The sequence below is a fragment of the Rhodamnia argentea genome, chromosome 8, assembly GCF_020921035.1.
Source record: "Rhodamnia argentea isolate NSW1041297 chromosome 8, ASM2092103v1, whole genome shotgun sequence".
Classification (NCBI taxonomy): Eukaryota; Viridiplantae; Streptophyta; class Magnoliopsida; order Myrtales; family Myrtaceae; genus Rhodamnia; species Rhodamnia argentea.
In genome coordinates this window covers 3,629,856-3,644,371 of record NC_063157.1, presented here as the reverse complement: position 1 = coordinate 3,644,371, position 14,516 = coordinate 3,629,856, and the positions used below count along the sequence as shown (strand labels likewise).

The following is a 14,516-nucleotide window of genomic DNA, read 5'->3' as shown; positions in this document are numbered from 1 at the left end:
TTGAACCATTAGACCCTCTGCTCTTTCCCGCTCAACCTGGAGTTGAAGCGCGGATTCTAATTCCCCAGAATATTGATCGGTAAAATTCCGAAAAAGCCGTCATTTTCCCCCTCTCTCTCCCACAAAACTTCCCCACAACGCTGCCTCTGCTTACTCTCCGCCTCCTCTCTCGCCCACTCTACTTGGCGGAAGGCGGAAGGCGGCCACATAAATATGTCTGAATATCCCAATCGGTTATATGAAAGTGTGGCGAAAATACTTCAAACTCCCGTCAATGAAGAGTCTCTATTTGAAGACGTGGGAGATGCGCTTGAACAGATGATAAAGGTATTCAAAAATAGGAGGAATCATCCTGATGGTGACATTAGAGGACCTGTCTTTAATGATCTCCAAGTATCAAGTAACGTAATAGGCGAAGGAAGTGGTGGCAGCGTGGTCTTCGAGGGTTCCTATGACGGTCAACCTGTGGCTGTAAAGCAACTGCTGCGAAGAGTTGCTAATATTAACCATGAGTCCCTTAGAAAGGTACGATTCAGCACAGGTCCAAATGTAGTTAGTTTTTGTGGAGAAATGACCCGCAAAGATTTCGTGTATCTTGCTCTGGAGCGCTGTAAGTGGACGTTGCACGATTTAATTCGAGCCTATTCGATGATCCTCCCTGTCTTCCCTGAAGATCCACCATCATCGTGGGCATATGAAGGAAAGTTGCTTGATCTCCAGGATGACATGTGGCCCAAGCGAATTGATAGCTTCTGGGATAGTGATGGCTGTCCCACATCTTTGTTGAAGAGATTGTTGAGGTAATATTTATGTTTCGACGTGCTAATATCTTGCTTATTGTACGTATTTGTATTTGTATTTAGCTTGCTTGTATTGCTGGCTCATGTGAGTATGAGGTGCTAGTCTAAGGACTTAATATCTCTCCTGCAGAAAGTGCCAAGGGAAACCGTCACAAATTTATTTTTGTAGTGAGCTTGCTTGCTTTTATTTGTTGGCTCATGTGGTTATGAGGTGCTAGTCTAAGAACTTAATATCTCTCCTGCAAAAAGTTCCAAGGGAAACCGTCACATATTTGTTTCTATAGTGAGCTCGCTTGCTTTCATTTGCTGGCTCATGTGGGTATGAGGTCCTAGTCTAAGGACTTAATATCTCTCTTGCAAGAAGTTCCAAGCGACACTGTGACATATCTGTTTTTTGTAGTGAGCTTAATAGGCCACTACTTTGACTCTGGTTAGCTAATGCAATCGACATGCCGGCAAGAGTTTTGAACCTTCCATCATCTTTTCTAGAGTCATAGCTTAAGTTCGATGTCACCATCAACAACAAACTCTTACTTGTCTTCCCATGGAAATGGTATTATCGATTACGTAGCGACAAAAACATTGGTTCTCCCATTTTGTAGAATCGGTATATCTTCTTTTTTGATTCGTGAATGCTATAGAAATTTGTATGCACTCAATAGAGTAAATGGTAATGTGATTGATACGATGACAGATTCTATGCCGAGCTTTTCCTATAGAGTTCATGTAAGGACCCGTAGCACTTTTGTCTTTTCGGTAAGCTTTTGGCATACATATTGGGTCTTATCGTGTTAGAGAAGTTCCTTAATTTCCAATAGGATGTGGCTTAGTTTATAAAATGTATCCAATGTCTTCAGGTGGCCCGGGCACAATTTGGTTCCGAATGTATTCTCGGTTTGACTCATAACGTCTACTGTGTATTATGATACGGGGATGTGGCATTAGGACTCAAGCAATTGCGGGCGCTCGATATAGTTCATGGAGACTTGAAGCCTCAAAATATATTAGTCACTAGTGACTTACATGCTAAGATATCCGATGTGGGTATTAGTAAACATGTTCGTAGAGAGAGAACAACAAATCCCGGAACAGGTACGTATTGCTTTGTGTTGCTTTTCTTATTGTGGTGAGGTCTCGTGGAAGTTAACGGTTTTGCTACTCTCTCTTTATTGACTAGTGAATCTATCATGTCCATCCGTATATCGTCCTAGTGATAATGGCGCTTTTTGTCGATCTCTAATGTTTGTCTTGTTGGTTGTGGAACCTCAGCCGGGCAAAGCCGCGAGCGGCTTCAAGGCCAGAAACACGAAATGAGCGGGGACTCCTTTAGTCTTGGTTGCATATATTACTATTGCCTCACAGGTGGACGTCACCCATTTGGAGGCATTTTAGAAAGAGACATGAATATTTGGAACAACCAAGTGAACTTGTCCTTGTTGGAGAACTTGATGCCCGAAGCTCATGATCTTATATCATGTATGCTAAACCCCCGTCCCGAATTGAGGTGAGAGTGCGGTAATCTTTAATTTGCTTCACTACCATTTTCAGTCCGCCGTTTGATAGATTTTGTAAACTTTGTCGGTTTCCTAATTTCTATTTTCCTAGCCTCAAATCTTTTGAGTATTAAAAGTAACATGCATTTCGTCGAATTTGGCTTAGATATTTGTCTAGCTTGTGAGGCTCTACTTGGTGAGCAAAAATGTGTATATCCCATTCATTTCTTTTGGCAATTGGAAATAGAAGCTGGAGAAAAATGGACCATGTGATAGCCTAAATGCCTTTGACAATTATGATATTCAAGTGGAAAATAATCATTGACGAAAGCTTGGTTGTCGTGGCTATACGTTTGTTTCCTATCATGAACAGATAAATTCTAGAAGAGGATTTCGTATGAATATGCCGAAGGTTTAGCACATGGCACTACCTGTGAAATAAGAATCTTAGGATTGAATGATTAGGTTGCTAATTCAAGGTACTTGGAGTAAATAATTCTTGGCTTCTTGTCGTACTCTAACAACATGTCGAGTCAATAAGTTGTGAACTTCGTGGAAGTTTTCAAACATTTTGGTTACTCTCTAATTGAGCTAATGTAATTTCAATTGTTATAGAGATTGCAACAATGTCATACTGGTGATGCTTATGAATTTGGGAAGTCGGTCCATCTTAGTGTTTTTTGTATAATTGATTTCTTTGAGCATGCTGGGTTATAGTTCATTTTTTGTAATTATTTACCCAAGTTCAATAGTTAATCGCTTTTGATTACTGGCAGGCCATTAGCATGCGCCGTGTGTTCTCATCTATTTTTTTGGAAATCGAAGGAAAGGCTGGAATTTATTTGTAAGTTCGCTGATGTTTTACAAAAGAAACGTCGAGCTAATCCCAACGATCCAAGTATTCAGGCATTGGAAAACGCGAAATCATCAATACCTATAGTCTTTGCATGGGACACCTCTATAGATTTTGAGTTTCGCTTTGACATACACTCCCAAGGCAAATGGGGCTATAACTATGGAACTGCGATAGATTTGCTGCGGGCCATCCGAAATAAGTGGCGCCACGAAGAGCAACTTCCAGGATTAGTTGTGGTACTCTCCCTCTCTATGTGGAAACTTATATACTTTGGATCATGTAAACTTGTCTCATATCTATTATTTGCTTTGATGGCTCTGGCAGGGGGTTATTCGCGCAAAGTTTCCTAAGGATTTATCTTTTGATGAGTGTTTCGATGGTTACTTCACTAGTCGATTTCCAAAACTCTTGCTGGTGGCGTACAAAGTGGCGTGGGACTATTGTGGACAAGATGAATGGTTTAAGGAATTTAAAGAAGGTCAGGCTTGACCCTTTCAGATTTATCAGTGTTAATCAATATGGCGCAAGGTCCATATACGTGGCGTCAAGATGCAGTTGAAGAGTGCCGAAGTGATAAAACTGTTCTCTATTTTGTTCTTACTTCTCTTGCTTGTTCTTTGAGAAAAACTAAGTGATTCTGGTTGTAGTATTCCGAGAGACATGTACCTGCACAGCAAGCTGCAATCCTTTGTTTCAATGTCACGCTTGTGGATCTTAGCCTTGATTTTGGGTAGTCTAGGCCAAATGAAAATGGCATTTTCTTCTTTGCAATCTCTGCTATCCCTTACTCTCTTTATATTTCTGTTGATAGAAGATGTATGCTCGGCATATGGGTACTTTGCTTATAAACTCAATTTCATCCTCCATGCATAGTTTTGCACTTCAGCAAGACAAAATTTTAAAATTCAGACACCAAATATTCACCCCGTCCTAATCAGTTCACCCCATTTCACCCTCGACAAGGCATGTCAAATTTCTAAGTTGAGAATTAGGTCGAGGTCTGTACTTTCACCCTGCTTGAGCTTATGCGTTTCCAGCATCTATACTGAAATTCTCTTTCACTGCTGGAATCTTTCATGTGTTATGTGATTGGATATGGTACTAAGGTAGGCAGGTGAGTTTTAATGGGAGTTTTTCATTATACAACCTTCCATTACCTGCTCCATAAACTCCTGTTGCATTTCAATATCCTCTATAAGTTTTATTAGGTTTTTGCTCACTTCCAACATTACTTAAAACATGCGACAAAAGTGATCCACACTTCCAAATCTGACTGCTTTAAAAGAGGTCGAAAATTATGTCATCCACATATCTATGCATTCACAAGTAGTTGCGATAATTGCCCGGAAAAAAACAAGCATGGCTCTATTTGTCCAGCACAAATTATAGTTTCTAAGTAACTAGGCTTTCCACATTCAAATGTTTATTTCTGATGAAATGAGCGTGGCGTGAGAAAGAATCAAATGAGAATGGAATCAGTAACTTTTTGCAAGTAGATTGAACTAAGAAAATATTGGGTGAGCAGCGATGGGCTAATTGGTATGTTATTTAGGAGTTCCTCTCTTCGGCAAATGGATGCAACTGACTTTGGTTTCTTGGGTTCTACATGTGCTTCCTTGTTTTGTAATTTAGCATTGTTGTATAAACTGACCTCTGGTACTTATTGGTGACTTAAATTTGGCGTTGGATTCCCTTTCAATCCTTGTAAATTGCTTCAGATGTCGTCTCTTGGATGATGTTCTAAAGTTGTGAAGTTCAAAATGGGCAAGCTTTCTGAGTTGCTCTAGATGAACTTTTATCTGTTCAAGTTGAATGTTTCGTGAAATCCTATTTGTCGTTGGGAACGATCTCATGCTGTGTTGAGATGGTAATGGCCTCAAGAGCTTCTTCTTTAGTGTGAGGTCTTTAGCGTGAGGACGAAGACTCATGATTAAGTAGAGATGTTGAACTCACAACTAATCAAACCATGTTTAGATTATTGATAATACATACAGCCTTTCGAATTTATTCTTCTACTTTTCCTGGAGTTTGCCCAGCAAAGTCATCATGCAAGATATGATGTGCCTATAGCCCATTCAAGGCTTAGCTTGTCAAAGCAATATGTAATTGCATCTCTCTGCAAGTTATGTTGTTGAACCAAAGTCAATTTTGCCCCGTCCAATCCCTTCCCCACCTTCCCTCCCCCCGCGCTTCCTTTTTAATCCATAACAGCAACAATTCCTAAGTTGTCCTCCTGCCTCAAACATTGCCTTTTCTTATCATCCTTCTAGAGTTTGTAAGAGTTCTCATACTCAATTTCTGAATTGACTTTTAACACAGTTCTCTAGGTTTTATTCTGTAACCTGAATGCCTTTATCTTTCAATTCATAGAGTTACCCACATTTGTCTCTATTACCTTGCAGTGTTTCGTTTACCAGTTCTAAATCAGGTGCATTTAAATAAAGTGGGCTGTTTTGGTATCTGCCTCTTCTTCAATGTTGTGATTGTGTGTTGCATGCCTGCCGGTTGTTCTTCTGGATAAGTGCTTTTCTGTGTTAGACATGGGGCCATTGACTGAAATAAGCCTCTAAAATTAGAACATATGTCCGTTAATTCCACTATATTGCTATAGACAGACATTCTCGTCATCATAATGAAGATGACTGCTGATGAAATATATACGCTAGAGTTTGGAGGGATAATATCTAAACACCTTCTTTTTCAGGAATGGTGACTTCAAAAGTGGGGAAACGTCATGCTTTAACTGGCTTTGAAGTACTCAAAGAATTTCATTTCAAGCATCTCTCTCTCTCTCTCTCTCTCATGGTGAATCCCAATTCTGGCTACTGCTTTGCTGTTATTCTTCCAGAAGAGCCTTGTGTGGGTGCTATCTGCCTGATGTAGCTTCTGTGCATTATATCTGTTGTCAACCTGGCATTCCCATCTTTTCGGGCGTAAAAGGAGAAATCTGACATTCCCATTTCTAGTGGCTTTGAGTTACTGATTTCCCTAGAACCCATGTATGCTCTGGCATGGTGCAACTCTGGACTATGAACTACTGTGATCTTGCTTTGAGAAAATTTATGCTAAAATTTAGTGGGTCCATATTTGATTATCGAACCACTTTTCCTACTTCTTGTTAGTCTATTACCTGAACGTAAGCTGAAGACCCTCTTGCAGAGGCCACTAAAGCATCTTCCAGAGGCAAAGGATGGCTACTCCCTCCTACTCTTTTGGTACTGGGAAGACTGCTTAAAGCAGAGGTATGCATTTATTAAAGCCTTAGTACTCTGCAAGTGAATGCTGCTGCTAGCGCTAACTAGTTCACATGCTTCATTTTTTATTAAAACATCGATCTATACATAGAGATATGCCGTTGGCAAATTAAAGGTATTCAAGAGGCAGGTTCCTGAGACACAGGTGGTCATGTGTGAAGACCTATCTAGCTTAATGAGAATGGTAAACTGGAAAGAGAGAGAAGGAAATAAGGAAAACCTTTCACAAAAGGATGCCTTTGATATGATATGTTACTGACGTACACTACATATAATTGGAAAACTGAAAATTATCATTTTCATCTAGTGATAAGATGAGGCTTCTCATTGGTTTCTATTAGAATCAAACATATTTACTCGGTTTCAATCTGTAGACAAGATTGTTACTTGCATGTCGAATGTGCTTTCAAGGAAATCCAGAATGAAAATGTTTTCAACATCATAATGCAAGCTTAAAGCTGCATTGTGTTATTTGATTTGGATAAAATGCTTTAGCTAATTAAATTTTGGATTGCATGACTTTTTTAGGTATGAGTGTTTTATTGTTGCACTTTAGGAAGCATCAAGGGATATGCTACCCATTCTGAAGGACAAGGCCTTGAAGTAAGTTTTTTCACTCTGTTGTGAGTTATTAGCTATGCAATATGCACATCTTCTTATTGGAAATAATCACTGGGTCTGAAATATTTTTTGGACAGGTGGTCTTATTATATATATAGTCAAAACTCTCTCAAGAGTTTCAACTGGGTTTGGAGCTCGATGTGCATGAAATTGCTCTTCTTCATTGGACAGCAATTATTGCTGGCATATGTGATAGTTAATAGCTATTCTGCCTTTGAACTTGATCCACAGTTTCATGTAGTCTCCACTACCTTTTCTAAATATATTTGTCAAATTTACCTCTTCTGTCCTTGTTGCTTGATCACCTAATTCAGTTAATCTATTGGCAATATTTGTTTTACTCATTCTATTCTGAAATGCTAGTATAGATAATCTAATTGGTTTTAGATTTTGGTGCTTGTAGACCATTTATGCACTCCTGAAGAGTGAGTCAGAACAGGAGCGTCAATTGCTCTCAGCTCTTGTCAACAAAGTAAGTTGAGATTGAAATTTGACCAATTTCTAATCGATTCTTAATTGTTCATTTATCCAGATTCTAGCTGACATTTTAGTTACTGATGGTGATAGTGGGTGTTGTCCTTGTCTATATGCAGCTCGGGGATCCTCAAAATAAGGGTGCATCCAACGCAGACTTTCACTTATCCAACCTTTTGTCGGAAAACTCAAACATGAAGGTATATTGATCAGGTAGTGGTTTTCTTTTATGACTATGCACATAGCAATCTCATGATCATGGTTTCCTGTGTTTTCGGTTAATTGATTAGGGCTGTTCTAAATGAAATTTAGCACAGAACAGGACCAGTGCAGATCTGTAGAACGTTCCTTCCACGTGGAGGGAAGAGGTTGCATGTGTGTTTGCATTTATGTAGCTCATGAATGACCATCTTTATGTATAGAAAAGTTTAGTTCTCCATGAAGAGCAATCTGCTGAAGCTGGTTGAATGTGTGTATGTATATATTTATTTCATTTGTTTAATGTAAGGAAACTACAAGATTAGTGCATAATTCCTTCTCAGGGGATTGTCCTGTAATAAACGAATCTCCTTTTGGATTCGGTACCACACCATTCAGCATATCTCCTCCTTGCACATTATATTTCAGCAGTCACCTCTGTCGGTGGAGCAAAACGAGTTTTACGAAGGACGCGTGAATGTCAATGTGATTTTTTGTTTCGTGTTGTTATGAGATAATTGCTTACTTAGTATCTTAACAGTATGGAAATTAGAAATTATAGGTTCTTTCATCCTGACTCTTGTTTCAACTGGCATTAGTGAAAAATAACTTGTAAAAATCAACAAATATATGGGCATGCTTTGGTTGATGCAACCTATTCTGGCAAGGTTATTGACATAATTCAGTAGGTTGAATGGAGGTTATGCACTCACTCTCTCAATCCCAATATTTAATTAAACCATCTTCACAAGCTTTAACATAGACCTATTTATAATTACTGTTCTAAAAAGAAGCTTAATAGTACCCCTGAAAGCCTTAACTGAAAAATCAGTATCTAAAGGATTGGCCAGGCTGGTGTAATTGTTGGACCTGAAATTGTTAACTGATCTGATACTTGCCAGAAATAATCAATTGGCAAAAAGTGGATTGAACTAGTGTTTACTCGGTCCAGCCGGTTAAAATGGGTTGATTGTACTGGGTCAGAATTCGTCAAATCCGGTTTTTCAAGGTGAATGAAAATTCCAGTCTTTGTCTCAAATTGGACCTCATATTTTAGTATATAATATTCCACATGCAATTGCCATTAATCAAAACATCTTCCTTAGTTTTGAAGGTTACAAAAATGCTGTTTATTGTGTACCTCTATCATGGATACATGAAAATAAAGTGTATGCATGGGTTTAGAACTTGCAACATAGGCTCTTTTGAAAACATCCTCATCTGCTGAGTTGAATTTACTGTCTGAGACATACGTTGAAATTATCTATGATGCTAGTCGTCTACTTGTTAAATCCGCCGCATCATTATGTCTGTTTGAACTGCTAAATAGTCTCTTGACAGATTCATACTCCTGTCGGCTTTTGAAAGCATGTGGAACAAGCACTAAGAAGAAAATCTGTTCAAATTACATATAGTTCAAATGACACTCTGCACCCCATATGTCCTCAAGGTCTATTGAGTAAGATTCTTCTCGATGTGATATAATCTTGAAGTATGAATGAAGGAAATTGGAAAGCAATACATAATATCGCCTCTATAAATATCAGGTCGTTATGGTGCCATCTTAATTGATCTGTGTTGGATGTGAATCTGTTGGTTGCAACTGGCCATTTCACCTATTATTCTGTGACCAATTATTAAGTTCTGTTTATGATGCACAACTTTTTTATTTGTCTGGGGCAACTGTCTTTACAGTGGGTTTTTCCTTTTACAGGCAGTAGTGATTGATGAGGTGAACTCTTTTCTCTTTCGCCCACACCTGAATTTACGGGGGAAATATCATTCTGTACATCTTCTCAATCTTTTATTATTGCTATTTATTTTAGTAATATCATTTGCAGGCGTTTGATGATCTTTTTCAAGCAGTAATTGATTTATCACTTTTAGCACTTTCACTGTCATTGTCTTTTGATGAGTCCTTCAACTGTATTGTACTGTATGGTGATGTTTAGTGGATACATCGATGCATCGGCTGTGCTACCAAACTGCAAATGGTGATGAGGCATTTCTGTGCATCACGAGTTTATTATTTTTTAAAAATTGTTCTTTCCAAAAGGAGTAGGCTGATCGCCTAGGTATTTCATCTGCAATATTTCTTTCCTAGTTCCTTTTTATGCAATTGTATCTGAAAATCATTATCGAGTGATCTTGTCTTTGAATTATTCTCTTTTGCAAGAGTCTCATAGATGGAGTTTACTCTAGGATGTTTGCTTCTTGGCTTCACATGTTTCCTATAACACTGTTCAAAGTGAAAGTACGTTTCTGTTAGATTTCTATTTTTATTCACTTCAATTTGCTATTGTACATGTGCAGATTAATTTCCTTAGCCAAATTTGTCTTAGTAACAAAGGAGATGGACCAAAGGTGTCAAAAGTATGGATAGATGTGTACTTTGCTGTGTTTAAGGTACTATTCCATTATATTGATTGCACCAAGTATGATTTCAGGCTTGCGAAGGATGAGGTCTCTTTTCCTTCCTAGGTCTCCAGCAGAGGCAAACATTTTTGTTATGATCTGATTACCTGGAGATTTCATTTTGAAGATATCGGATGTTTATATTTGGTGGGCAATGTCTGGTGTTGATTGCTGATATTGATAGTGGTCAGAAAAAAGCTAATAGCAGCAAAAAGGATCGAAAGAGGGCCTCTGGTTCTGAGGGGGTAAAGGAAAAGATGCAACAGAGGCTCATGGTGAGTTAGACTCGAGGATACTATCAGTCTTGTTAGCTAACAGTTTCTGTTGTTCTTTCCACTGATTTGTACAATCTGCAATGATTTTGCAATTGCTCTGTTGACCTTATTGTACCTTTTCATTCTTCCAGGAGGTGAACAGAGCATTTCCCTATGTTTCAAGTGATGAGGCTGATGACATTGTTGAGGTTCAGACACCACTGCTCTCTCAACTGGTAAGCTCAGAGGCACGGAGTCACTTGTGATGAATAGCTTGTGAAGAGAGCTATGTGATTGGTGCTAGAGGGAAATAACCTTACTCTGTGCTCTGATATCTTTACTATTTTTATGCAGGTTCACTCGTATAATTTTAATGTAGGAACACAAGCTCTGATGCTTCTTGACAAAATCTCATCCAAAAATCAGATAGTCAGTGACCGGTTTTTCCGTGTCTTATACTCAAAAACTTCTCCTTCCTGCTGCCATGAATTCTTCCAAGGCAAGTGACTGATTTTTTGAAGTCTGATTAGACGTACTATATAAAATGCTTACGGCCGCTTTGAAAAAGTGTTCATCAGGAAAATTTGTCAACTGGAAGCTTGACATCTAATGGATGTGGAGTTTTGTGTTTGTAGTTACATTCTTCTTTTAGTTCTCTTTATGCAAATGAAGATCAAGTGTAGCTTGAGTTTGAAGGGGATGATGTTAATTGGTTTCATTTCTTATGGGCATAAAAGAAATGTATTTGCATTGATAGAGTTAAATGACTTGAATTTGATATTGCTGAGTTTGGGGTCTTGGAAAGATGAGATTACAATGTCAGAGTATCTTATGAGTTGCTTGCCATTTCCCTGTCCATATCCTTTTGTCCTGATTTTGACACTTGAAATCCCCCTCTCGAGAATAAGAAAGCTAACAAATACTTCAGAATAGAAAGAAGAAGCAAGGAATGGTTTGTGCCTCTCTCCCTCTCTCTCTCACACCTGTTTTGGTTTTTTGGCATTCTTCAGGCAGAAATGTTTATTGGTGTACTTCTGAGAGCCATGAAAAGTGAAGTGAATTTACAGCGTGTGGCTGCTTTTTCAAATCGTCTTCTGCAGGTTTGTTGCAAGGACCGTTTTAGCCTTCCTTTGTTCTATGTAATGGTTGCTAGATATCTCTCTTTGCTTAAATCTGGAGTTCAATCCTGTGAAAATGTCGTTAATACTCTTAGATGAGTATTTGCTTGTCTCTCTTCCTTATAGAAGTGCATGCTTGGGACATCTAATTCAGGCAGTTCCTGGTCGTAAAAGTAGAATGTCAAGCTAATATGTCTTATTTACAGAACATGGCTTATTGTGCTCCTCTTGGTTACGGTACATTAATGTCTCGTATGTTCCTTCTTCTATAGATTTTAACATCTAAAAGTTTTCTGAGAAATGAGACTCAATAGATGGATGGTGAAATGTCTTTCCCGGTTCGTTATATTCTAATGTAAGTTCACTGATTTCGACAGGTTGCACTGCAGCAGCCACCTCAATATGCCTGTGGATATCTTTTTCTTCTCTCTGAGCTTCATAAAGCCAGACCTCCTTTGTGGTGAGGACGGGATGTTCTTTGGTTTGTTTCGATGTTTAAATGAAATTACTGAAGGATGAGGGTTTCAGATGGAAATTACTTGAAAAATACGTACTGTTGTGCAGGAATGTAGTGCTCCAGTGTGAGTCGGTTGATGAAGAGATAGAACATTTCGAAGACATTGTTGAAGAAGCTGACAACACAGAAATCAATTCTTCAAGTGAAGAAAATAAGTTTGGCTCGATTGTTGATGATTCCGTGAAGGACGATATTTCCTCAGAAGAGGAGGAGGACAATGGCTCGTCCGTCTCTTCTTCAGATGATGATGAGCTCTCTGACGAAGCAGCTGAGTTGCTTATAAAGAATTTGTCTCAAAATACTCGGAGTTGAATTATCTAAACATAAAATTGATCAATCTGGAGTAAATCGAACAGATTCTTTGCTTCCTGGAGGGTATAAACCCAGGCAGAGAGAGCCGTCTTACTGGTAACAACCCCCGACAAACCTCCCCCCCTCCCACCACACCACCCCCCCCCCCCCCAAAAAAAAAAAAAAAAAAATTTTTCCCTGTAATGTACTGTTGTTTTGCTGTCAAATCTAATTGTGTCTTATGATCTCTCCCTTATTGGTTTAGGAGCATGTTATACTTGAAGTAAGTATTTACCGTATGTATAGAATAATTACTTGTCCAAAAGAGGCTATACTTAGATTAGTTGTCTACAATTCTTCATCTAACTAGTGGCCCGCTCTTCGTTTCTTTTTTTAATTTTAATATGGTTAACCTGTTGCTGTTGCCAGTTTCTGAAGTCCTTTGCGTTTTGATAAGCTCTTGCTGACTAATGTTTCAAAAACTCCTAATGAATTGATTTCATTGCCATTTGGGGAATTATGGCAATGCAGATCGTGTAAGCTGGTGGGAGCTCACAGTACTTGCTTCACATGTTCATCCATCAGTCGCTTCCATGGCTAGGACACTCCTGTCTGGGCCCAACAATGTGGATAATAGAAACCCATTAAACGACCTCTCACTCCCGGCCTTCTTAGACAAGTTAATGGAAAAGAAACCCATTGAAAGCTCATGGCATGGTGGTTCCCAAATCGAACCTGCCAAGAAGGTGAGTCATCAATTTTTGTTTCTTGCCCTAGTATAATAGTTTTTCTAAGTTGCTTTCCCTCTGTCTATGGCCCATTGACTTTCCTATGGAGTGGTCACTGCCTACTGTGGAAACCTCTAATTTGTTTCTGCTCTTTATTTTTTCCCCAGCTTGATATGAACAATCAGTTAATTGGGCCACAAATTTTGTCGCTGAAACGGATGTTTCCCCGGAAGATCTAGTTTTCCACAGGTTTTATATAAATAAAATGAATTCCTCAAAATCACAAAAGAAGAAGAAACAGAAGAAAGGAGCGGAAGAAGAATCCGCAGAGGAACTATCTGATGTGGACGATGCAGAGGCAGATGGTGGAGAAGACAGTGATAATGCAGAGATCGAGAATACGTTGGACTCTGCTGACATGTCCTTAGATGGGGATGGCGAATATGATTATGACGACTTGGAGCGAGTTGCTGCAGCAGATGATGATGATTGCGCTGATGATGCTAGTGAGGGAGAGATTGTATCTTCTATTTGACGTGGATGAGGGAGAAGAGGATGATATTTGGCCCCGTCAAAGGTGATAGAAGCGACGCAAGACGATGTGGCAATTGGTGAAGCAGATAATGAAACTGATGAAGGAGAAGATAGCTCCCGCCAGAGGAAAGGAAAGAGGAAATGTAGGGGGAAGACATCAGCATCCCCTTTTGCGAGTCTTGAAGATTACGGACATTTACTAAATGAGGATATCGAGGATCCTGGCTCGCAGAAGTTTGCAAAATAGTCAAAATCACGACAGAAAGCTGGGTCATCCAAGTGATTTTTAGAAGCCGGTTTGCGGATGCAAGTGATAAACATTGACACACCCTTTCAAAAGGTGTTGAACCGTGGCAAACAGGCTGAACACGTACCCTCTCGACCACAACCTCGTCTTCGACTACTTCGCCCTCTCTTCTTGCTACGATTACTCCAGCAACAACGAGCAGCTCCGGTTGCGATTCATTTACCCCCTCAACATGTCCCACCTTTTTGTTATGTAGATGTTTGCAAACTGAAAAGGGTTGTTTTGATGTTATGAGATTGGCTGAAGCTGCTATCCTGATTGTGTTAGACTAAATTACAGAGGATATAACAATCCCGAAAACCTTAATTACTAACGAAATTCGTGCATAATCAGAACGAAAGACGGAGCTTGCGCTCGGTCTTGCATTTCCCTTCTAATCTTTGTAAATTGCTTCAGATGTTGTCTCTTGAATGATGTTCTAAAGTTGTGAAGTTCAAAATGGGCAAGCTTTCTGAGTTTCTCTACATGAACTTTTATCTGTTCAAGTTGAATGTTTCGTGAAATCCTTTTTGTCACTGGGAATGAACTCATGCTGTGTCGAGATGGTAATGGCCTCAAGAGCTTCTTCTTCAGTGTGAGGAGGAAGACTCATGTTTAAGTAGAGATGTGGAGCTTGCAACTAATCAAACCATGTTTAGATTATTGATAATGTATAC

At 39.1% G+C, this 14,516-nt stretch overlaps 1 pseudogene; it reads left to right on the top strand.

The window, feature by feature from the left end:
• Positions 1-5,384: 5,384 nt before the first annotated feature.
• LOC115744759 lies at positions 5,385-13,836 on the top strand (annotated as a pseudogene).
• The last annotated feature ends 680 nt before the right edge of the window (positions 13,837-14,516 follow it).